General features: G+C 37.7%; 1 long non-coding RNA gene across 1 annotated transcript; it reads right to left on the bottom strand.

Annotated features, from left to right (window-relative positions):
- Positions 1-1921: 1921 nt before the first annotated feature.
- Positions 1922-26874, bottom strand: LOC120434555. The gene is made up of 4 exons (XR_005609172.1): positions 26821-26874; positions 22445-22587; positions 21817-21851; positions 1922-2283 (listed from the first exon to the last, which is right to left on the bottom strand). It is a non-coding gene; the product is annotated as an uncharacterized LOC120434555 (long non-coding RNA).
- Positions 26875-27064: the final 190 nt, after the last annotated feature.

The following is a 27064-nucleotide window of genomic DNA, read 5'->3' on the forward strand; positions in this document are numbered from 1 at the left end:
TTAAATAACATAAGAAATCATTATTGGATATGTTTTTTGACTCAAGTATAGGATACCAGATTTCGGTTTAAAAAAGGGAAATTTTTTAAGCTTAATTAAACTAAAAACATGAGTTTTGCAAGAAAACCTCACGGGATGTAATTTAAAAAATATTTTTCCCAGTTTCAGTGGGTAAAAATATACAAGAACCAAAAATGCAGTTTTTTGGCTGCAGACCTGTTTTATCAGCCATTAATTACTATGTGAACACACGTGAGCCGTTACGCATTTACACAGCCGTATTTTGCATACTATTGACAGACGGAAGAAGTAGTAGTTCCTACCAACCATTTAGACACTCCCAACTTGTTTAAATATCAACATTTTAATATTATAATTGATTATATAACATTAAATATCTGGTATTGGAGGAAGTGATGTTTCAGTATTAATTCGCACACCACTACCAGTCAGAGAGACACTTAATTCACACAGCATGGCTAATTTGCATTGCTTTTTCAAGTACTGCGGGAATCGCAGAAATGCTAAATGGGATAGCGAATCTGTTTGTTAGTTAGTTAGGTTACTTAATCTAAAAGCCAATCCATTTGCTAGTAATTTTATTAATTGTATTAAAAACAAGAAGATTTTGAAAAACTGTTAGTTAATTTGAAATTGGAAAATGTTATTTGAAATTAGGTTTTTATTCAGGGTATTTCATTTACTATTTTGTAATTATTAAGTATGGATATTTCATTTTGAAATATAGATTTTTTTCCTGTTTCCATTTTAAATAGAATTACTATACAATACATTAATTTAGTAATGTTTAAATAAATAACAGAATTAAAAAATACATTCTTAAATGAATTCACAAGTCATTATTGAGGTACAAAGTTTTTATTTTGATGGTGTGGTAGGTATGCACAGGTACAAGGATTAGAATGAAAAAGAGTAGAAAAAAAAAAGAAGCCGGTGTCCAAAGAAAAACTTTAAAAGACCTTGAGAAAGCCTGGAGAACTATTGTTCAATTCCAGTTTAAAAACTGACAAGAACATTTGAAGCAAAATGTAAAGAAAGAGAGGTGGATTCAAGATTTTTGGAGAGTATCTATTTACAATAATAAATTAGTTTTACTGATGTACTTTTAATGACCCTAGCTCACATAAATCTTGCGGCTGGTAAAACTGGGTCCATCTTGCATTTTGAATGCACAACATTTAGGCAAATTTAAAACAACAGAATGTGTAATTTTTAAAATTGTCTAAGAATGTGCAGTAAGTTAAAAATAGTTTTCATTATTAATGAACACAAAAATATCAGTAAAAACTTAAATCATAAAGCTGTCAGAAGAATTTCCTTTCCTTCACTGTCATTGTTTTGTTTGTTCATTTTGTTATTAAAAGTTGTTAAAACACACTTTTTTCCAGTGAAAGTGTGATCAAGTATTTTGATTCAGGTTTTACAATTTTGCTGTGAAAATGCCTACTGGGTTTATTTAGCAGATAGTTTTTCACATTCTGAATCTGAATACAGGAGATGTGTGTTTCTCCTCTATGAAAGCACTAAAGAGGACACTCAGATGGTCTATTGACAGTTCATGAATTCAAATTGCTCTGAGAGTAATCAGTCATGTAGTCTGAGAACAAATTTTATTACAGCATTCTGTGAGTCTTTGTGTTCTCTTTGTGCTTCGGCTTAAAAAAAAGGTAAATTAGAAATATCAATTTATCTGATTTTGCAAAACATGAGGATTTTTGCCAGAACAGACAACATTTTTTGTTGGTATTTTAACAGCATTTCTAATTATTTTGTTGTGTTATATAATGTATTATATTCAGATTATATTAAAGCCACTAAAGAAACTGGTCACAAAGCCAGTAAAATAAAAACAAAAAACAAAAACAGCACAAAGCCTGTCTTAAATTTGCAGATGACGTTGAGCCACAATGGTAAAGCAAGCAGTTAGGATTTAACTTTTTCTGTAATGTAAAGTCTGAAAAAGAAAAAGATAATAATACACCTTTGCTTATTGCTTAGTAAGTGCAGTTTTTGCTTATTGCTTATTAAAGCAACAACTGCACTCATACGCGTCATCATAACCAACTGGTCTGTAGTATTGCCCTCCATTATACACATATACCTCTCGGCCACCAATACAACATTTATAGAAGTCATTAAATGATTTGCATGGAGGCAGGACTTTAGAACATTTGCAGCATCTGAGGCAGCAGCCCATGTCACTCTCCTTTGGTACTTGGTTCCCCATTCTTGATTGTGGATTTAGCAGTAATATGTTTGTTTCTGAAAAATGAAAAATAGATTAGAAAGATGTTTAACATAACAGCAACTGTTTAGAACTTTATCAAATGCTGCACTGAGGTCATTGGGGCCAGAACAAGCACAGAGATGAATACACTACTGCCAAATCACAAAGCAGTTGCCCCACAACAATCAGATGATCCCCATGAGCAAGCACTTGGCAACCATGGGAAGGAAAAACCTCCTTTTAACGGGAAGAAGCACTGTGGAAAAGAGTGCGACATTAATAACAACAACTAATGATTAAATGCAAAGTGGTCTGTAAACACAGTCACACAGTGAGTGAAATGTGAGTGAAGAATAAATACGCAGTGCATCATGGGAAGCACTCAAAACAGAGGCTTATTGCAGCGTGACTAAGGGAAGATTTTTTTTGTTTAAACAGGCCTTCTATTGATCAACGCTTTTGAATTGTTTTGAATTTGCATTGTTTATATGGTTTATTATATTACCTAATGTTTTCTTTATTTTAACCTTTGTGTACAGAGCTTTGTGACTGCCTGTCTAAGAAAATAAATAAACTTTACTTACTTACTTAATGATTAAATGCAAAGTGGTCTGTAAACACAGTCACACAGTGAGTGAAGAAGGAATATGCAGTGCATCATGGGAAGCCCTCAAAAGTGGAGGCTTATTGCAGCGTGACTAAGGGAAGATTCAGAGTTACTCGATCCAGGCCTAACTATCTGCTTTGTCATAGAGGAAAGTTTTAAACCTAATCGTGAAAGTAGAGAAGGTGTCTGAATCAAAACTGGGAACTGGTTCCACAGAAGAGAGGCCTGAAAGCTGAAGGCTCTGTTTCCCATTCTACTTTTAAATATCATAAGAACCACACGTATACGATCAGTCTGAGAGAAAAGTGCTCAGTTAGGGTAATACAGTACTGTGAGGTCTTTAAGATAAGACTGAGCCTGATTATTCAAGACCTCGCATGTGATGAGAAGCACTTTAAATTCATTTCTGGAAAGAAGAGACACCATCGTGGAAGGGCAGGCCCCTGGACAGCAGGTACCACCGGCAAATAGAAGAAGTGGCAACTTAAATGGTGCCAACCAATCAGTGTTTTAAAAACTATCAAATTTCAGTTCATTAAGATTTTAAAGTCACTGTCAAGCTTGATTTGAAAGTGGAATGTCCTTTTCTGACACATGGTCAAAAGACCACAAGGTGTGAGAAGAAGGTAAGAATATTTGGTGTAGTAATCATATTTAAAATGGCATAAATGTTTAAATGAAAATTAATGTGTGTGTGAAGCTGTAGAAAGCAGCTTTTCAGGTTTTAGAAAGTGTCTTTTATTTTGCACGTTAACTACATTTTCTTTTCTTTTCCTCAGGGCAACATTGTGTAATAAGGGATACTTCTTGATGGCAGCCCAACATTGGGATATCTCAAAAGAGACCCACAGCTCCCATTCCAAATCAGGATCTCCGGTTAAACAATACAAGTAAACATTATATGACAACCCCTCATCCCCAGCCAGTTGGGGCAGATGTGTTCACTACATGAATCTGGTTGGGCAAGGGATTTATTCCTGCTTTTCCTTCCCGCTGTTGCCAATGCTCACTCATAGAGGATTATCTGATTGTTGAGGTTTTCTCTGTATTATTGTAGAATCTTTACTTTTCGATATAAAGCACCTCAAGGTGACTATTGTTGTGACTTGTCGTTAAATAAGTAAAACTGAATTGAGCTGAACAAGGAAAGGGAAGATGCAGGATTCCTGGGTGCTAAAGGACACACAAGTTGTTGTATAATGTGCACCTCTGTCTTACAGCACAGAAGAACAGTTTTCTGAAGTTTCACACAGAGTGCCTCACACATGAAAGTAAATGACATGACATAGTACCATATGAACCAAAGATTGTATCAAGTCATATTTGTAAATATGTTTCAAGTGCTTTTCAGTTCTTTGTTTCATAATTTGTTGGAATATTTTCATAGCTAGATAAACAGATAATATTACACATGTACTCATGTGAATAATAATGGAAATGAATAAGTAAATACATAAGAAAAGAAAGGAACACCAACAAGAGCCTATAGTAAATTTATAGAGCTCTTCTCGGAAAAGCATATGTGTTTGGCACAACAGTGCATTCAGATCATGACTCTGATTGTAAAAGCTGCCAGACGAGACCGTCCTCTACATTAGGGGGGACTAATGTTGAAACAGAAACAAAGTGACTGGTACGTTTTTGTCATCCTCAGTTAATACAGCCTATGTTCTATGTTCTCTGTCAGCTATGGTTGTTGGCTATGCAGCTGCAATTTCTCCAATTTCGTTGTACCCTGTACAATGACAATAAAGGCTATTCTATTCTATTCTATTCTATTCTCTGATGGTACAGTTTCTGATCAGCTGATCAGCAAATACACAGGAGCAGCCAACAGGTCAGTCCTTACCTCACTGTTATTCACTGCACAAATCACAAGTTAAGACCCACAGTCCATGATGCTGTAGTGCATATTACATACATACTACAGTATACACATTACACAATAGCTTCCTCTTTGTTCAGACATTTATTTACTCGATGTCATGTTGTGCAGCTCTATTTGCTTTAAGAGATTGAAATATTTTTAAACATATAACCTTAACTGCACAGAAATAAAGTTATAAAGTAGGCTACATTGTTATCATTTAAATTATTTTAGCTTTAAGGGGAAAAATAAAAATAAGTAAACAGCTGCTCATATCCCATTTCTGCTTCAACTGCCAACTCAGCTCATCTAAAAGAGCCAAGAAAAGGTAAGCACTTTAACTAAGATGACTTCATCTGAAAATTGCTGAAAAAAATACATGTGGAAACTGCTTTATCAGGATCCACTGCCAGAATAAAGAATAAATGAAGAATTTGAAGACAGACTTCTTACCTCCAAAAGTAGAGCAGATGACATGCTTTGCTCTTTCAAACAGCGCCCTATAACAAGAACCAACCCCCCCTCTTTGTGACGCAGTATGTCGCTCATGTAAATCAGCAGTAGAAAATTTATACCGTTAATGGAAATAATAAGGAGAAAATTGATAACATTACCAGAAATGAGCAGAAGTAGATTAATAACACCTGAGAACATTGCAAAGTAATGCAAATTGCATCATTACATCATTATCATGGTTCAGCTGTGAAAACTGCACCACAGTCAGCCAAATGTGGACTTTATTTCCACAGCCAATGGTGGTTGAGCCGTGAAAGTAAAAAAAAAAAATTGAACCAAAGTGTAGCTGGTAAAGATATAATATCATACAGCTACACAGTATCCACTACATCTTGACCAGAATTAGTGGATGCTTTTTAAAGAAATGTTTTTTATTATTCTTTAAAAAAAACATGTTCATCAGTTAGTTCACTAGAATAAGAAATTAACACTAAATATATATCTTTACTTTTAATATTTCTTATTCTTATTTCTTCTTATTTCCAATACAAGAAACATTTTTTTTTATATAATTTTGTGTTTTTATTTCAACCCCTGGTGTTTTTTCAGTCTTGCTCTGATACTATTTGTCTTACAATAATAATAAAAAAACAAAACTGAATTGAACTGAATTACTTTAGTAATATAAAGTAAATAATAAAAATCTAAACTGAAACAAGCACACCCACACTAGAAACCAACTTAAACTTAACTGAACTGGCACAGAAAAAAAAGTCAAAATGAAAGGAAAACTGAAACTGATAAAATGATAAAGCAGGTCAGGGACCACGTAGAAAATGAACAGCTAAAACTGATAAGATGGGAGAACTTTGCAAGTTCATGTAAAAACCAAATTACATTACCAAAATCTTTAGAAATCACTAATATAGAGAAATGAAAGGAATGAAACTGCTGCTGAACCAAAAAGGCATTAGCATAAAAGTTTCTGCAGCCATTTATGAACTGTCACTCAATGCTTATACTGTCCATCCATACCAGCAGCTCCCTGATTTTGTGACTCTCTTTTAAACCAGCATGTCACTCATGTTATTTAGACAAGTCAGGCATTACATGGAAATGAAGCAGAAAACTGATTACACTGGCAGAAACGAACAGCAGAAAACTGATCCCGTCGGAGAACTTTGCAAATTAATGCAAAAACATAATGATATTACTGCTTTTCTGTTGAGCATTAACACCTTTTTCGCATGCCTGCAGAGGATACTGTCATTTTCAGTGCATTTTGGTTATTTCTGAGTGGAATCATTTATGTTGATGAAATATGAATCAAAACTACTGCAGATAAGCTATAATATCTGAACAAAAAAAGGAAACATTCATTTTTATTGCTGATACTTTAGGAACTAATAATATATCCAGCAACACAAAGGTTGTGCAAAGGCAATGAAAATTGCTGCAGAACCAGTATGGAAGTGGCTGTTATTATGGAACTCAATATCTCTGCTTTTTCCATGCAAAGAGCGGTGTTTACAATTCTGTGGAATGTCGGAATTTATTTTTTATCTTTAAGGTTCGTGTATCCACATTATTTTATGTTGCACAGTTGCTTTGTGGTTGTGGCACAGATTTGTGTTTTGTCCTTTGTTGCATACTGATGTGCATTTTCGTATAATTTTGGATTTAGACTGCTACACTCAGTTAACAAGCGATCTAACAAGTTATTTTGCCAGTAACAGGCATAAACAGAGAGAAGCCTTCTTCTTTGAGGAATGTGTGAGGGGGATGGTCTGCCTGGAAAGGTGATGGCACCAGAAGGTACAAAGCTTTAAGGATGACTCTCCTACACCGGAACAGTGCCATAAATTCTGGTGTTAGTCTTCCAATCCTTCCCTCTTCTTTAACCCATTTAATCCCAAATGTTTTCCTGCAAAATAAGTGCATGCATTTTACTCCTTATACATCCCCTACACGTATGTTTAATGTTTTTAATGTCATGGGGGGTTAGAATGTTAACAATTGTTGCTGGTGGGATTACAATGTCACTACAGGCCTGACCGGAGGGCAAAGGTGAGCAGCAAGTTGGCTGACCTGTGGTACTATAGGCCGGGCGTTGTTGCCCCCCAGTGTGTCTGTGGGGAAATGCATCACCTGCCTGACCTTGGTTATTTTGCCTGCAGGCTGAAGATTTGCAGTTATTTGAAAATAAGCATCCTAAATGATTTTAACATGGGAACATGAACATTCAAACAGTTTTTTGGAGACACCTTTTTTGGGGCAAAGCAATGACACTCAGTGAATGAATGTGATGTGGTCATCTGAACATTTAACACACCCACACTGGGAGTTACAGCATGAGCTATTTGTGTGCTTAGGAGGCATGGTTAGGAAAGTGAAGCACCTTCTGGGACTGACAATGTGAACAAACAAAGCATAACTGGCACCTCTTGGGCGGCAACAGACATGTTCTCCCTCTGTACCTGTATAGTTCCTGCCTGCAGCACCAAAGGAAAGCAAACAACGTCTGCCTTGCCCTAGCAGCACCTGTACCTATGCTCCTCTTTAGTTCCACTTATCATAAACTCATCATCGTATTCTTATCGTATCTTTTTGTAAATTCTGTTTTTTAGGGTGCTGAATCCAAAAATGATCTGAATTTCCCTCCATCAAGTATTTTATTTTATTTTTTGCAAAACATGAGGAGTTAAACACTTAATTAAACTAAAAAGCTTAGACCTCACATTTAAAAATATGAGTTTTTAAAGAAAAGCTGACGTGATGGAGTTTTAAAAAGTATTTTTGTAGTTTCAGTGAGTAAAAAAATATAAGAGAAGCAGCACCTGTACCTATCAACTCAAGAAGTCAAGTCAAGAAAGCCTTTATTTGTCACATGCAAGTTGCCCTGCAGCGAAATGGGTCCCCCCCAGTTTGTTATCAGGGGAGAAATTGTTTGTTATGTTCAGCTCCAGCCTTGAGACCGCAGCTGGCGCCGATAGTAGCCGCATTAAATAATGGTGGTGTTCTTGCTTTAGTGCGAACCACTGCATGTCAATTTTAAAGTCGGTCTAATGTCCATCACTGATTCCTCACCATTCCCGTTGGAGAGCCGTGAGCCTCTCCACGATGTTATTCAGCTACACTGAGATGTTATCCAGTTTGCTCATAGAGCAAGTGTTCACGACAGCTGTGAGCCTCTCCAAGATGTTGTCAGAGTCTCAGCACTCACAGCAGCCGCAAGCTTCTCCAAGATGTCATCCGTGCTGCGTCTAATGAGCCCATTCTGAGAAGCCACGGCTCGCTCCATCGTTCCAATCAACATAGCGGGCAGCCTTGTGGGGATTTGAACAGCTGTTTCCACTTTCTTTATTCTTCGATAAGCCAGGGCCAAGCCAGGGCCAAGCCAGGGCCAAGCCAGGGCCAAGCCAGGGCCAAGCCAGGGCCAAGCCAGGGCCAAGCCAGGGCCAAGCCAGGGCCAAGCCAGGGCCAAGCCAGGGCCAAGCCAGGGCCAAGCCAGGGCCAAGCCAGGGCCAAGCCAGGGCCAAGCCAGGGCCAAGCCAGGGCCAAGCCAGGGCCAAGCCAGGGCCGATCAGCAAGAACCCTGTTATCATGGTTCCAAAAAGATAGATGTCTTCAATGAGCTCTCCCGAACCCAGGCTTCTCGTCGAGAAGAGGGTGTCAATTGCATTCAGGGACCAGTTGATTAAATCCATAATTCCTCTTTTAGGTTTTAGGGAACAGACTGTGAGACTCTTCCAGGGTAGAGGGACAGAAGTAAACAAGACTAGACAAAGACATGGGAAAGCCAAGCAGGAAAGGTAAGGGAAGCAAAATATAAAGAACGAGAGTTGGATTCAAGATTTTTGGAGAGTATCTATTTACAATAATAAATTAGTTTTACTGATGTACCTTTAATGACCCTAGCTCACATAAATCTTGCAGCTGGTAAAACTGGGTCCATCTTGCATTTTGAATGCACAACATTTAGGCAAATTTAAAACAACAGAATATGTGTTATTTTTTAAAATTGTCTAAGAATGTGTAATAAGTTACAAATAGTTTTCCTTATTAATGAACTCTAAAGTATCAATAAAAACTTAAATGATAAAGATGTCAGAAAAATTTGCTTCTCTTCACTGTCATTATTTTGTCTGTTTATTTTGTTATTAAAAGTTGTTACTCACACACATTTTTCCAGTGAAAGTGTGATTAAGTACTTTGATTCAGGTTTTACAATTTTGCTGTGAAAATGCCTACTGGGTTTATTTAGCAAATAGTTTTTCACATTCTGAATTTGAATACAAAAGATGTGTGTTTTGCCTCTATGAAAGCACTAAAGAGGACGCTCAGATAGTCTATTGACAGTTCATGAATTCAAATTGCTCTGAGAGTACTGTGGTGGCAGATTTCTTTTCTCATGTATTAATCACATATTTAATCATATCACATTGGTTATAGTAATATCACTTTCTCACTTTACTATAGTAAGAGCACTCCTGTCACTAGTTTATATGCATGTCTAAAGTGAGGCCATTGTAATGGGAGACGTTAAACAGATAGTGGGACTCCTTCTGCTTATCAGGGATGTAAATCCTTAGGTGACGGCCAGGCAGAGGAAGAAGGTATAGCCCCCCCACCCGTGAGAGGGGCCAACATGTAAGAGTTTGTGGAATGTTCTTTGTCTGTGTCTCTGTATATAAGATGTAAGGGCGGTGGCCACAATTCAGAGATGGTCCTAGGGTTTCACTGGGATGTTCTCTCCACATTGCAATGTGTTTATTAAACCCACTTCAAATCAAGCTCACTGGGTATGTTGCAGGTTATTGTTAAATTTTCCACAACAATTTGACGTTGTCGGGCAGGGTTCCTCCGGTGAGTTTCGCTGAACTATGGGCATGCGGTGACTGGCCATCCTGAGGTAAAATTGCCTCAGTCCCACCGTTCCTCTTTTTTCAAAAAAAGGGGGAACCGCAACGTGTGCTTCAGCGACTCACACATGCAGGATTTTTTTTAACGAACCAAGAGACGGACTGCAAAGGATTTGCAACGGTGAGCTGCTTTGATTTGGGCAGGGTTTTTAACCAGACCGACGGGAAAAGCTTCGGTTCCTTATTACTGCAACAAGTAGATGCAGGGTCCTAGAAACTCAACGAATTGGGTATCCTAGTATGAGAAATTGTGCCTTGTTGTGGTAGTAAGTGCAGGATCTTAGAAGCTCAATAATTTGAGCGTTCTAGTGTATGGTATTTTAGCACTTTTGCACCAGTGAAAAAAGGCAGAAAGGCCGAACAGCGGACGCGCTTGTTCGTACAAAGGAAGCTGAGCTCAGCAAAACGGCTACTGGAGCCGTGGGAGGCATTCCTCTACATGGTCTGGTTGAAAACTCCAAGTGTGTGGAAGATGGTTGTGTGATAGAAAGAGATGTTGACAGAGATAAGAGTTTTTTTGTTTGTAGTTTTTTGTTGTTTTTTGTTGTTTGTTTGTTTGTTTGTTTTTTGTTTTGGATGGACCACTGGAAGGGAAACCTCAGGAATACGACACCTGATTTCAGGACTGTTGTGGGAAGGACTCTGTCCTTAGTTTATGGTGTTTAACACTTTTGCACCAGAAGGAAAAAGCCGGACGGTGAATGCGCTTGTCCACAAAGCTGAGCCCAGCAGTACGGCCAGTGAGGCTGTAGGAGGCATCCCTTCGGGTGGTTTGGGCAAATCCAGGTTTTGATTGTATGATTTTTTTTTCTTTCAGAAATATGGGAAAGAATACATGGAGTATGAAGTGTGTACAAACTGAGGAATGCAGATAAGTGTGTGTGTGTGTGTGTGTGTGTGTGTGTGTGTGTGTGTGTGTGTGTGTGTGTGTGTGTGTGTGTGTGTGTGTGTGTGTGTGTAAGAAGTGCTGTGGGCGTGTGTATAACAGAGAGTGATGGATAGAAGAATAAGAGAGGGAAAGTGTTATTGAGCAGTGATGAAAATGATATTAAATAAATGTTTTAGTGTGTTAGTACAGGTGGCTACGGAACTGGATCAACACCCTCCACAAGCACAGTGGCTGCAGCAAAATGATAGATTAACATAATTGGAACCACACCCAGCCCATGTTTTGGCTGAATATTTCACAGCTTCACTTCATGTACACCTTACACGGAAGAACAAGCTTCGAGGACAATCAATCTCTCCCTGAAGACAAAATGCAATTCGAGAGCATTGGCGTCTGTCACGGTATACAGGGTGGACTCACGCACTGGACTCCGGGGATTAATGCACGCAAAGGGTGAGAGGGGCAGGGCTCCAGGGAAATCCAGGGGAACACTCTCGCTTCTCTCCAAACAATCCACACACGAGCTCACGTCTCTCTCCAAGCAATCCACACACGAATCCAGTCACTCTTTTCCAACACTCGCCGCTCAGGAAACACTAGGGAAAATAGTCCGGAGGGTGTGCGCACAAAGAAATGCTCGTTAGTTCCAAACACACAACTACACAGGAAAAATAATTGCTAAATGCTCGACTTTCACTGACGCGATTCACACAACGATCCAGCGAAGAACAGCCGTTGCGTCCTGGCTTAAATGCCAGCCACACTAATGAGGCACAGGTGTTTCTTCCTCTGAGGGCATGGGCCAAGGGCGTGAACCCATAATGAGTTTCACCCCAGTGAGAGAGAGAGGGCGAGAGAGATAGAGAGAGAGAGAAACAGCTGATCGGCGACCAGCTGAACCGCCAGGCCGTGACAGTGTCGACTTCGAGAGTCAACAAGGTGAACAGACAGCAGCATTACCCTAAACCTTAAACCTTAAAGGGTTCAGCAGCATGTACAAATACCATCGTGGATGGAAGCATGCACTCCCAATCACAAGCTGAGAGGTTCACCAGCGACATCACTGTGTGGGAATGGACTTGAGAAGACTGTCTGAGTTTCACATTTGCCATACTGAGAATTGAAATGGCAAAGGAAGAGACAGAAAAGACTGAAAGACATAAGACAAAGCTGAAGAAGAACGGCCCACTGGGCCCTGACACGCCACAACCATGAACTCCTGCAGGTGTGGGAGAGAGACAGAAGCTGTGAGAAGTGGGGAGAAGAGAGCATGGAGGAAAAATGAAGTCTGTCATTGTTAATGTGAGAGCACATGAAAATTGAATTCAAAATTGGGGCCGACTGTCTTGTGGAGGTTGAGAAAGAGTCCGTAGGATCGCAACAAAGGTAAAAATAAAATGCACACCAACACACATAAACAGAGAAATGTGAAGGAAAGGCACGTTTAAGGACATGCCCTGCTGAATCTGCAGCTCCACTGCACACACATCCATTGAACTTGCCTACTAACACATACACACATGCAATGAAGATCAGCTTGTTATCTCTCATCAGTGTTAAAATAGTGTAAATTTAACAGACACTTGTTATCAAATGCTGAGTGTATCACGCCTGACAATTAACTCTCCAGGTTGCAGGACGAACAGTTTAACTTTTGTAAAAGGGAAAAAAGATTCTGGTATGACCAACCAGTGATCAGACAATACATTTAGTTGTTAATACAATAAATTGTGAGATGCTTTCTGCTTGATTGGTGCAGCACAAGTAATTTACTGTATGAAGGAAATTCTCTTTTGTGATAATATTTTGAACATGCATTTCTGTTGTCCTGTCAACTTAGTGGGTTAATAGCTGATATGCAAATTAGTTGATTGTTACTAGATCGGGAAAAGATGACTGGATTATAAAACAAGTGAATAAGATGTAGCAGAGGGTTGAAATGAGTTTCCTGTTTCTGATGTATGGGTGAAGCTTGCACCCAGATACACATCACTGAATACATAAAAACAAACTTGTTTTGTGAAATACATGATGACATGTTACACGTTTACTTTTGGAGGGAAAAAGAAGGAGAAAAGCTAAATGAAATGATTGGGGCTGTGAAAATGAAAAATGAGTGCAAAAGCACAGACCGGGGGAAGGAATTAACATTTAACAGTTCATTTATAGGTATTAAACCTCTACATGGGGCACAGACATGTTCAGATAAGGGTTTGATAACCTAAAAGTAAACTTCACTGAACTGAAAGGAAAATGTGGTTTGATGATGATTGATATGTTTTCCAAATGGTTAGAAGTAAGGAGTAAGGAGATACAGGTGCAGTAGCCAGAGTATTGCTGGAAGAAATCATCCCAAGGGTGGAATCTCCAGACTGAGATTGAGACTGGGTGCTGATCAGGTCTTCAGAGACCCAGCGAGAAGTAGGAAACACTCATGGCATAGCTGACAGCCCAGGCAGTGGTTGAGGTCAAAGGTCGTGCGGTTTGGGGCCCTACTACTCAACATGAGAAGATTCCAGAACCACAGAAATAACCATAAAGCTGTGTTGGAACGAGAGAGTGAGGGGTGAAAAGAGCGCCCTCCTCCAACAAGGGCGTGCCAAGCTCCAACTCAGCGACCGCAGAGCAGACTCTGTGCCACCCAAGAGGGATCAGCGAATAAATGCAGATGACAATTGATTAAATAGTCAGGCATTTTTGCTTGAAGTAGTTGTAGTTGTGTTTTTGAGTTAAGGTGGTCGTTGGTGTGAAGTTAATAATCTTTGTATAAATGATATGCATTTACATGACTCTCCGAACATCACAAACTCTGTTAAATCAGCCTAAAATGGCTGAGCAGCAAAAATACTCACACTGGTTACCCTAGGGACCGTTTTCGGCCCATTGACAACCATTATAAACGCTATTTTTCATCCCAAAATAATTATTATGTATTTTTATTTATTTCTTTTCCTTTGAATGTCTATGTAGACTCAGGGGGTTGAAATTGTAATTTTTATATTTGTCCACCAGGTGGCGCCCTTTCTTCATTTTTGGCCAAGTGCATGGAACGGAGTAAATTCTGTATTTATTCGATAGACTTTCTGCTCAAATAAATGACAATTCTGTGTCAGTAACAGTCTTAGACAATGGCGTGTATGTTTTAAAAAATAAAATAAAGGTCTTTATGGCTAAAATTTTTTTAAAAATGACACACGCACACACACACACACGCGCGCGCGCACACACACACACACCCTTTTTCCGTCTTTTCTCTTAGGCCACAATGCAGTACCAGCAGAATACATAAAAGCTGGAACCAAAACCAAATTAGACTTTTATTATGGCCTCGAGTTAATTTTTCAGTGCCGCTGCGGTGGAAAAACCAGCTTGTGCCCCCGGAAGTACTACTTTTTGACGGCGGAAAGGGGTCAGCGCGCATCGGTGATCTTCCGGAAAGGCACATGGATCGCAAAAATAACGGTAAAAAAAAGCACCTTTGGCACTCATTTTAAAATTGGGAGCGAAAGGGAGATGAATGAAACAGTAACAGGGTGATTTTTGAAACATTTAAACGTATTTTGGTCACCCGCGGACAATGATCCTCCATCGACTTCCGCGATCCATCGCGATAGCGCAGCGCTGTTCGCTGGTGACAAAATCCCCCCCTCTGCAATGTTTTCGTTATTTGAAAAATTACTATCCCGTCAATTTGAGGTTACAAAAGAAAACTATTATTACTACGATTTATTGCGTGGGATCGGACATGTCGAACTGTCGTGTAGGTAGCTACCGACAGAACACGTCACCTGCGTCACGATGACGCAGCGACGTGTTCTGTCGGTAGCTATCGCTGTCGGATGTTTTGGTTTCATGACAAATGTGTATTATTACCAGTTTGACGGTTACAAAAGAAAACGATAGATTTATTGTGTGGGATCGGACATTGCGACCCGACAGATGATGGCACATGCGTCGATGACGCAGCGATGTATGGGATGTTTTGGTTACAAAACATTAGTAGTATTGTTGCATTACCATTAAGTTTTCAGGGTTAGAAAACATTTTATATTTTAGTGTTCTCACGTTCAGACGGGATTATTGTAATAAACGAAGGACATTTTTGCCTGATAATTATTTATATCGTGCTGTAACTTTTCTGTATAAAGAACTAAGCTCTCCAAAGTTTCAGGCGTAAAACGTCATAATTAGAAGTGTTTGTGAACTAAAAATAAAAAGTGATTTAGTGATCTCAGCCTGTGCTCCCTACACAGGGAAAACCAAACTTGGCCAGGGAAACCCACCGGGACCCACCGCGGCAGCCAGATAGAGGAAGCCGGCAGCCAGCGAGAGGGAGACCCCTGGAGGCGGCGCGCTGCGGCAGGGGAAATCATAAGTTTTGTCGATTCCCGATAACATAACTGTTCATATTCATCCTTCTGAAATAAATATTTTTCTGGTTCAAAGTGATCTCGTATTGTTATTAACATATTCTTGTAATTTTATTTTAGAAAACAACGAGGTAATAAGCACTTAGTATGTGAAAACTAAAAACATAACATACCGTTTTATTATAATTTACTATGGTGCTGCAAAAAATAACGCTCGATCAAAATGAATGTTAGTGCCAATCTTTGACTCATCTAAAGGCCTAATTATAATAATAATCAAATATTACTTCAAATGTATTTTATGGAAAATATTTAGTCTTTTTGTTTTGGGGGGCTAAAAAAAGAGGGCGCTCATGTCATAAAACTGGGATTTAAAGGGTTAAAACAACGAAAATATAATTAAAACTTTATATGAATATTTCAGGCAGAAGTAGTTCTAAAAGACTGACCAATTTAAAGTGGAAAAAATATGAATATATAATATTTTTATTGCACTTTTTGGGGCGGGACCGTTTTCGGTCCCTAGGGTGATCAGTGTGAGTATTTTTTAAATTTGCCCTGCAAAAAAATAACGCTCGATCAAAATGAATGTTAGTGCCAATCTTTGACTCATCTAAAGGCCTAATTATAATAATAATCAAATATTACTTCAAATGTTTTTTTTTTGGAAAATATTTAGTTTTTTTTTTTTGTTTTGGGGGCTAAAAAAAGAGGGCGCTCATGTCATAAAACTGGGATTTAAAGGGTTAAAACAACGAAAATATAATTAAAACTTTATATGAATATTTCAGGCAGAAGTAGTTCTAAAAGACTGACCAATTTAAAGTGGAAAAAATATGAATATATAATATTTTTATTGCACTTTTTGGGGCGGGACCGTTTTCGGTCCCTAGGGTGATCAGTGTGAGTATTTTTTAAATTTGCCCTGCAAAAAAAAAATAACGCTCGATCAAAATGAATGTTAGTGCCAATCTTTGACTCATCTAAAGGCCTAATTATAATAATAATCAAATATTACTTCAAATGTTTTTTTTGGAAAATATTTAGTTTTTTTGTTTTGGGGGGCTAAAAAAAGAGGGCGCTCATGTCATAAAACTGGGATTTAAAGGGTTAAAACAACGAAAATATAATTAAAACTTTATATGAATATTTCAGGCAGAAGTAGTTCTAAAAGACTGACCAATTTAAAGTGGAAAAAAATATGAATATATAATATTTTTATTGCACTTTTTGGGGCGGGACCGTTTTCGGTCCCTAGGGTGATCAGTGTGAGTATTTTTTTAAATTTGCCCCTGCAAAAAAAATAACGCTCGATCAAAATGAATGTTAGTGCCAATCTTTGACTCATCTAAAGGCCTAATTATAATAATAATCAAATATTACTTCAAATGTTTTTTTTGGAAAATATTTAGTTTTTTTGTTTTGGGGGGCTAAAAAAAGAGGGCGCTCATGTCATAAAACTGGGATTAAAGGGTTAAAACAACGAAAATATAATTAAAACTTTATATGAATATTTCAGGCAGAAGTAGTTTTAAAAGACTGACCAATTTAAAGTGGAAAAAAATATGAATATATAATATTTTTATTGCACTTTTTGGGGCGGGACCGTTTTCGGTCCCTAGGGTGATCAACGTAAGTTTTTTAAAGGATGACATGAGGGTTAATAAAATCAGACTGAAATTTTAAATTTTTTTAAAAAACCAAACCGTTTGGTAAGTTTGGCTATATTACACCCAACACAGTGGAAATGGCTTTCATACGAAAAAAAAAGTGGCACAAAAAGGACCCAATATGACACAAGGGTTAAGAGTCCTGAGCATGAGTAAAAGTGACTGGAGTAATTATAGCATGCACGTTTTACAGCAACTTGTGCACATTTTGTAGGGTAGTTAGACTGACTTTCTAGCATGTCAGTTCCTGATGTGTAAGCGCATAAGGTCGTCATTGTCTGAGTAAACATAATTACAACAGTTGTGAGTTCTTGACATGTGTACTCAACTTTGACACATTGTTTGACACCGTAAAGGTAGGATTTTGGGTTCATCACATTTCATTGAGGGATTTTGATAGGCCTCAAACATGCTGGAAGCACCTAAAGAATGAGGTTGTTCTTCCAGAGTTAAATGTGGTTGTTTTGGTTCCCCAATCACTGATGTGGGCACAGTAAAGGTAATTGTAAATGCCTTTGAGAGGGTTTACACCTTTTAAACGGGCTGATGGCCCTACAATAGTAAAGAGTACAGTACACTGCATAGATAGAGAAGAAAGATCTATGACTCTGTTGTAAAATTTAGCTTAGAAGTGTTTGATATATGTTGGCTGAGTGGAAATTCAAGGCTACCTCTGGGTTTTACTCTAGAACTTGAGAAGCACTAACACCAGCGTTATGGCGTTATTTTTGTGCCATTATTCTGAGCGCACGTAAAAAAAATTTTGAGCGCATGTAAAAAAAGATTTGCAGGTGAAAGTGTTGTATTTTGAGGAGAAATTTATTTTGAGTGAAGAAAAGCTAAATTTGAGTGAACAAAATTCATAGCTGCGTGCAAAAAATGTATTTCAGTGTTTGCTATTATCCTTACACACACACACAATAGCAGCCCCTCTCGCTCAGATTTTGCATTTGCGCTTGCTCGCAATGTGTTGCTTTTGCTCTAAACATTTCTGCCCGTGCACGCTCAACTCTTTCTGTACACCGTTATATTTGTGCCACAAAACCAGCCAATCACAGACTTGGATGGAAAAAAAATCTGATTGGCTGTTTTGGTCTCCAGTCAGCTCGAAATGACGAAATGCAATATCCCAGAATCCATTTCGACCAAAACTCAAACTAGGCAGTGGCGGAGGAACGCAGAAGAGTTTGAAATATTACTCTGTCTGGGTCACAAAATAAACTTTTAAGATATTTTCATGTGAGAATGGTGCTGTGTAAACTTCAAATATCTGCTTGATTTATCAAGACGTCACATATTTGCAAAAGTGCTCTAATGTTCTCGGAGATGCCTGCTGTTTCATTTCTCTATATGATCTCATATTGTGTTTTCTTTTATGATATAACTGCCATCCTTCAAACAAAGGGTGGAGACTCAGATGGAGAGAAGATGACTATAAAATGTGAATTTGTTTTTTCCTTCTGACTATAGGGAGGATGCACATTGTGAATTCTTTGAGTACACAATGGTGCTGATGTTCAGTAGTTAGAAAAGAAATCTCCATGTGTTTTTATGTGATTCTTAATTAATTGTTTTTAATTCTTAATTGTGGTATCACAAAGGGTGGAATGTGGTGGCAGATTTCTTTTCTCATGTATTAATCACATATTTAATCATATCACATTAGTTATAGTAATATCACTTCCTCATTTTACTATACTAAGAGTACTCCTGTCACTAGATTACATGCATGTCTAATGTTAACACAGTGAAGCTGTTGTAATGGGAGACGTTAAACAGATAGTGGGACTCCTTCTGCTTACCAGGGATGTAAATCCTTAAGTGACGGCCAAGCAGAAAACAAGGTCATAATTCTCTCTGTGAGGAAGAAGGTATAGAACATAGAATGTTCTTTGTCTGTGTCTCTGTATATAAGATGTAAGGGCGGTGGCCACAATTCAGAGATGGTCCTAGGGTTTCACTGGGATGCTTTCTCCACATTGCAATGTGTTCTTTAAACCCACTTCAAATCAAGCTCACTGGGTATGTTGCAGGTTATTGTTAAAATTTTCACAACAGTAATCAGTCATGTAGTCTGATTAAAAACTTTATTACAGCATTCTGTGAGTCTTTGTGTTCTCTTTGTGCTGCGGCTTAAAAAAAAGGTAAATTGGAAATATCAATTTATCTGATTTTGCAAAACATGAGGATTTTTGCCAGAACAGACAGAACATTCTTTGTTTCTATTTTTAACAGCATTTCTAATTATTCTGTTGTGTTATATAATGTATTATATTCAGATTATATTAAAGCCACTAAAGTAACTAGTCACAAAGTCACTAAAATAAAAACAAATAAGCAAAAACAGCACAAAGCCTGTCTTAAATTTACAGTTGACATTGAGCCACAATGGCAAAGCAAGCAGTTAGGATTTAACTTTTTCTGTAATGTACAGTCTGAAAAAGAAAAACATAATAATAAACCTTTGCTTATTACTTTTTAAAGCAAGAACTGCACTCATACGCACCATCACAACCAACTGGTCTGTAGTATTGCCCTTGATTAAACACATATACCTCTCGGCCACCAAAAACACATTTATGTATGTCATCAAATGATTTGCATGGAGGCAGGACTTTAGAACATTTGCAGCATTTGAGGCAGCAGCCCATGTTACTCTCCTTTGGTAATTGGTTCCCCATTCTTGATTGTGTATTTAGCAGTAATATGTTGGTTTCTGAAAAATGAAAAATAGATTAGAAAGATGTTTAACATAACAGCTGTTTAAAACTTTATCAAATGCTGCACTGAGGTCATTGGGGCCAAAACAAGCACAGAGAAGAATACACTAGTGCCAAATCACAAAAGCAGTTGCCCCACAACAATCTGATGATCCCCATGAGCAAGCACTTGGCAACCATGGGAAGGAAAACCTTCCTTTTAACAGGAAGAACCCTCCAGCAGAACCAGGCTCAGGGAGGGACAGCCATCTGTTGCGAGTAGTTGGGAGTGATAGGAGGAAGACAGGACAAAAGACGTGCTGTGGAAGAGAGTGCGAGATTAATAATAACTAATGATTAAATATGCAGTGCATCATGGGAAGCACTCAAAAGCGGAGGCTTATTGCAGTGTGACCAAGGGGAGATTCAGGGTTACTCAATCCAGGCCGAACTATCTGCTTTGTCATGGAGGAAAGTTTTAAACCTAATCGTGAAAGTAGAGAAGATGTCTGAATCAAAACTGGAAACTGGTTCCACAGAAGAGAGGCCTGAAAGCTGAAGGCTCTGCTTCCCATTCTACTTTTAAATATCATAAGAACTACACGTATACCAGCAGAATGAGAGCAAAGTGCTCAATTAGGGTAATACGGTACTGTGAGGTCTTTAAGATAAGACTGAGCCTGATTATTCAAGACCTCGCATGTGATGAGAAGCACTTTAAATTCATTTCTGGAAAGAAGAGACACCATCGTGGAAGGGCAGGCCCCTGGACAGCAGGTACCACCGGCAAATAGAAGAAGTGCAACTTAAATGGTGCCAACCAATCAGTGTTTTAAAAAATATCAAATTTCAGTTCATTAAGATTTTAAAGTCACTGTCAAGCTTGATTTGAAAGTGGAATGTCCTTTTCTGAGACATTGTCATAGGACCACAAGGTGTGAGAAGAAGGTAAGAATATTTGTCCTACTAATCATATTTAAAATGGCATAAATGTTTAAATGAAAATTAATGTGTGTGTGAAGCTGTAGAAAGCAGCTTTTCAGGTTTCAGAAAGTGTCTTTTATTTTGCACGTTAAAAAAATCAGTTTTCTTTTCCTCAGGGCAACATTGTGCAATAAGGGATACTTCTTGATGGCAGCCCAACATTGGGATATCTCAAAAGAGACCCACAGCTCCCATTCCAAATCAGGATCTCCGGTTAGACAATACAAGTAAACAATATATGACAACCCCATCACAGCACAGAAGAACAGTTTTCTGAAGTTTCACACAGAGTGCCTCACGACATGAGAGTAAATATGACATGACATAGTACCACATGAACCAAAGATTGTATCAAGTCATATTTGTAAATATGTTTCAAGTGCTTTTCAGTTCTTTGTTTCATAATTTGTTGGAATATTTTCATAGCTAGATAAACAGATAATATTACACATGTACTCGTGTGAATAATAATGGAAATGAATAAGTAAATACATAAGAAAAGAAAGGAACACCAACAAGAGCCTATAGTAAATTTATAGAGCTCTTCTCTGAAAAGCATATGTGTTTGGCACAACAGTGCATTCAGATCATGTCTCTGATTGTAAAAGCTGCCAGACAAGACCGTCCTCTACATTAGGGGGGACTAATGTTGAAACAGAAACAAAGTGACTGGTACTTTTTTGTCATCCTCAGTTAATACAGCCTATGTTCTATGTTCTCTGTCATCTATATGACAGTGTCAAATTTCCAGCAGGTTGTTGGCTATGCAGCTGATGGTTCAGGTTCTGATCGGCTGATCAGCAAATACACAGGAGCAGCCAACAGGTCAGTCCTTACCTCACTGTTATTCACTGCACAAATCACAAGTTAAGACCCACAGTCCATGATGCTGTAGTGCATATTACATACATATTACATACATATTATACAATAGCTTCCTCTTTGTTCAGTCATTTGTTTACTTGATGGCATGTTGTGCAGCTCTGTTTGCTTTAAGAGACTGAAATATTTGTGAAAATGAACTTATTCATATTCAAAAAAATTAGGAAAAAAAAGCTCTGTCCAGCAATCTCATTGTTGTAGCAGTTGAGTAAATGCACTTACCAGTCTTTCAAGAGTCGCTTGAACAGTTTGTAAATCTTTGATAAAAAAAAAAAAAACACAAAAAAGGTTGAGAACAGGAAAATCGGTGTCAACAAATACATTAATAACCCCACTCATGCCCCTCCAGGTCTCACTGCCCACATGAGCATTCAAGTCTCCCAGTAGTCTACCCAGGTGGAGCACACTCAAGCAACCTGCCCAGGGACTCCAAGAAGGTCGGGTACTCTGAACCATCATTTGGCTCATAAACACAGATGACAGTCAAAACCTATTCCCCGACCCAAAGGCAAAAGGAACAAACTCTTTAGTCTACTGGGAAAACCCCAATGCACGTGCAGAAAGCCGATGGGATACTAAGGGTGTGTGTGTTTTTTCTCTTTTGATTATTTATTATTGCTTATTAATAAGACATATAAAATTATTTCTTATCCAATTACTTCATTAATTGATGGAATATTTGAGAATACTCAATTACTAACACAATTTATAGCAGCGGTCCTAATTTGATTCAGTTCAATTTTATTCATATAGCTCCAAATCACAACAACAGTTGTTTCAAGATTTTATGTGTTGAAAGGTAAAGACAACACAAGAATAGAGAGAAAACTCCAACAATCAAATGACTCACTTTGAACAATCACTTGGTGATATTTGGAAGGAAAAACTCCCTGTGAACAGAAAGAAACCTCCAACAGAACCAGGGTCAGGGAGGGGCAGTTATCTGGTGTCACCGGCTGGAAGTGATGGGAGGAAGACAGGAAAAAAGATATTCTGTGGAAGAGAGCCAGAGATTAACGATGAATGTTAAACGGACTAGTTCTTATAGAGCACTTTTCTACTTGAGCACTCAAATTGCTTTATATAACATGCCTCAGTCACCCAAGCACATTTTTCTATGCGCTAAGTGCTTTCTATCAATTTTAACTCTCTGATGGACACATCTGAGAGAAATTTGGGGTTATCCAAGGATATTCGGCATGCAGACTGGAGCAGCCAGGGATCAAACCACCAACCTTCCTATTAGTAGATCATTTATTCCAGCGGTCCCCAAACTTTTTTGCACCACGCACCGGTTTATGCCCTACAATATTTTCACGGACCGGCCTTTAAGGTGTCACGGATAAATACAACAAAATAAAACTAGTACCGGTACCGAAAAAAAGAAGATTTATTCATAACACACGTGAAAAGACCCAGGAAAACCGAGTTAACGATAAAAACAAAATAACGCTGAAAACCGATAAAAACCCTGAAAACCATACATTTCACACCTGAGCCTCAACTCTCGCGGCCCGGTGCCAAACGACTCACGGACCGGTACCGGTCCGAGGCCCGGGGGTTGGAGACCGCTAATTTAGTCTACTTGCTGAGCTACAGCCACCCCAAATGACTAATGGTTAAATACAGGGTGGTGTATAAATGCATAGCCAGTGAAAAAGGTGACTGAAGAAGAAACATTTATTGCATCATAGGAATCTCCCAGCTACCTATAGCAGCATAACTAAGGGACCATTCAGACTACCCGATGAGTTTTTTGGACAGCATAATAACAATGAATCACAGTAGTCCAGCCTAGAAGTAATAAATGCTTGAACTAATTTTTCAGCATCACTCTGAGAAAGGTTGTTCCTAATTTTAGAGATATTGCACAAATGCAAGAAAGCAGTCCTATATTTGTTAATATGCTCTTTGAAGGACTGGTCAAAAACAGTTCCAACATTCCTCATAGTGTTACTGGAGGCCAATATAATGCCATCCAAAGGAAGTATCTAGTTGGACACATGTTTCTAAGATTTTTAGGGCTGAGCAAAATAACTGCAGTTATAACTAACTTTAGAAGGAGAATTATATAGGTCCTCCAAGTCTTTAAATATTTTAAAAAATGTTGTGCTTTAACTAATTGTGTCATTGGTCTGGGTCATTGTGACCCAGCATTTTGAGTTCTTGTGTTTTGGTAATATTTTATATTATGGTTTTTGTTCTGAGTCCTTGGTTGTGCTCTTTTGATTATTGTGATTTCTAGCTTTTAGGTTTAGTTCTGCCCTTGTTTTTATTGTCTTGTTCCCCAGTCAGTCATGTCTCATGTAACTCTGGTCCCTGTACTCTGTGTTCCCTTAGTCACTCATCATAGTCACTTATAGTTTGCTCCAGTTTAGGTAATAGGATCATTACTTATGATCCTATTACATAAATTTCAGGGTAATATTACTCATCTGTAACCACTGTTGCTACCATGATATTACTTGGATATTACATGGTTCCTACTTTGGCAATTGCATAGTATTAACTTAGAAATAACCACATTATTAACCTCTTGTTTTCTCTTGTTACCTTGCTGTTACCCTTTTATTACCGAGCTGTAATAGAAAGTGCTACCAAGATTATTTTATTAAATAAAAATGAGTTGTTGCATTTCCTTCATGTGTAGGTTTAGATGGCGAAAGCAGTCTGCACTAGAGCGTTCATATGAAGCAAAAGTAAAGTTAACTCAGAGATTATATATACCTGCCAGGAATGTCATAACTGCTCTACCTGATCTCAGAATGTAGATTATTGTTTTATTAGCATGCAACGTTTGCACAGACTGATCGCACTTGCCACATGTTATATCAGGGAATACAGTGTTTTCTGGATTGTTGTCTTTATTCAGAATCTTGAAGACCTAAATTTGACTGAATAAAATAATAGGAATGGCCCGTTTTCACTGAAATGAGACATTTTTTTTTCTGTTGCTTTTTATGATATAATAGTAGTGACACCACCATTTGGTGTTAAAAATCTGGTGCCATTACATAAATCAAAGGGACTTAAAAGGCACAAGGAAAGAAAACCAGAAGTATAAGGCAGCAATTACCTGTCCTATTTTTGTTAAGCCCAGCACACAGACTAGTTCTGCACGTGATTTGCTTTTGCTTGCTTTCATATTTACAATTCGGTGCCATCTAATAGAACAGTTCAGGATTGCATTCAGGGCAAAACCACTGCTGTATTCACGTTTTCCCCATAATTGTAAGACTGTGATTCTGATTTATAATAAAAGACTTATAAGTTACTCCTGTCTGCGAGAGAACTATTCAGATTTACAGTGAATTAGAGGCTTAATAAAACATTTTTATAACCTGTAGGTTTTACAACAGTATAATCTGACTGGAAAAGGTTGAAGGGCTATAAATATACCTCTGATGAGTCATCCAGTTTTTTGGTGTTTTTTTACAGACAATTTTTATATATTGAGGTAGGGAGGAAAAAAGGACAGGCTATCACCATGTGTCCTCAGATTTTTAAATTTGTCTATGTGATCATTGGTCTTCCCCTTAATCTCCGCAAGAACAGATTTAGTAGTGTTCATGTTTGTCCTCTTGATAATCTCTGTCTGTCTGTCAAAAAAATAGCGAGTAGAAAAGTTCCTGACTTTTGTCTGTACAATCATTCAAGGAAATAATAATATTTTTCAGTATGCAAGCAACCATCTTGGTGCTTCCTTTTGCAGGAGAGACGGATCCTTTGGGTGGTTAGGGACCTTTTTTTCTAACTTAACCTACCCTTTTTAGTTTTGTTAATATTAGCAATAGTGAGAAGTATTATTGTTATATTTGATGTAGGCCATCCAATTAAGGTAAATGCCATGTTCTTAGTTGCCATAGTCTGATGAGGAGTATTTTATTTTATATTTTGTTGAATTATTTTTCAGTTAATGTGGTCCGAGGGTTTGCGTGCCTCAGTGACCCTAAGAGTTAGACCAGCAGAAGCTTAGCCTTCATGTGGGAAACCCAAGAAACACCCCACAGAAACGACAACAATAAACTAGAAAAAACTGCGAAACACACATTTTCCTGCGAAAATGTAGTGTGAATTTTTTTTATGCAAAAGAATTGCATAAAAAATTTAATATCTGAAAAAGTATAGAATTGATGAGCACCAAAATTTATAGCCGGCAGAAAGAGCAGAATTTTTTAAAATTTGAACAGCGAAAATAGCACAAAAACTGAGGAAGTAGTTCAACGGCGAAAAACGTACGGAAGCAGCTAGAATAATAATAATAATAAAGAATAAAGTGAAACAGGATTGGACCCCAGTGACTTAAATAAAACAATTTTGAGACAACATTACTCAATCTCCACAGCTGATGAAAACTCAAAGCTGATGAACTCAAAATGTTAGAAAATCAGCACTGCTCAGTGTTAGTCGTTGTTAATCTTCAAAACTGACTAGGTTACTTTTAAAAATATGACACTAATAATTTAACACTGGAGATTTTGCTGTGTACAATACATTAAAGAGAAATCCCACTACAGTGTGTTCTGTGTTGTTTTCGTGGTGTTTTGTTGTTTCTTTTCCTAAAGGAAGAGTTTGAAAAGTTCCTTGACCACTTGTCATTTTCAGCTAATAGGGGGATCATCTCTGCTTGCCACCTCACAACACTGATGAACCCTATGCTTCTTTTGAACATATCTTAGTGGAATCATTTCTCAAATAGAGCGACACATAAACAGAGATTTAAGTTTAGAAAATGAAACAGGTGACAAATATTTGAATGATCTATTCCAGACCTTTAAGGTAAAGAGTGCTTGCTTCTTAAAACCGAATGCCCTTTGTGCAAAATGTTCACAAAAAACAAAAACAAAAAAAACAAAATAATTCTCAAAATATATTCACAAAACAGTTTTATCTCTGCTCCCTATTACACAGTAGTTGCAAAACCTGTACACAACTAGTGACAATAATATTAAGTAAATTAAAGTAAAGTAAATTAAAATGTATGTGTTTAATTTTAATAAATAGTCAGTATTTAAATCTACTTAACTTAAAAGAATAAAGCAATAAAGGAATGCTGCTATTAATATTTAAGAGAAAGGACATAAATTGCTTTTGAATTCTGAATATCCAAAAGAGTGACTTATTGAATTGCTTGACTCAGAATATTGAAGATTTAGCTCCGAGAATAAAAATGAGTGTTTTAGCAATTCAGAAAAGTAGTAAAACATTTCAAGTTTGTTACATTACCTTCATCTGAAGAGAGAAAAAAAGCCCAACAACATCTGTGGAAATGAAACTGGACTTTTAGACAGTTGGCTGCCAGTGTTATAAATGTGAAAAAAAGGGGCGTGTTTAAAAGGCTGTCACTGGTGTTACTCGCAATATTGTTACTTCTGCTTAAATAGAGGGGTTTAATGTTTCTCTCAAATCTTGCTAAAAAGTAATTTAATACAAGTAAAAAGAGTATTTGGTATTTGGTCCTTTCTATGCC

This window comes from Oreochromis aureus, linkage group 18 (assembly GCF_013358895.1).
Source record: "Oreochromis aureus strain Israel breed Guangdong linkage group 18, ZZ_aureus, whole genome shotgun sequence".
In the NCBI taxonomy this organism is placed as follows: domain Eukaryota; kingdom Metazoa; phylum Chordata; class Actinopteri; order Cichliformes; family Cichlidae; genus Oreochromis; species Oreochromis aureus.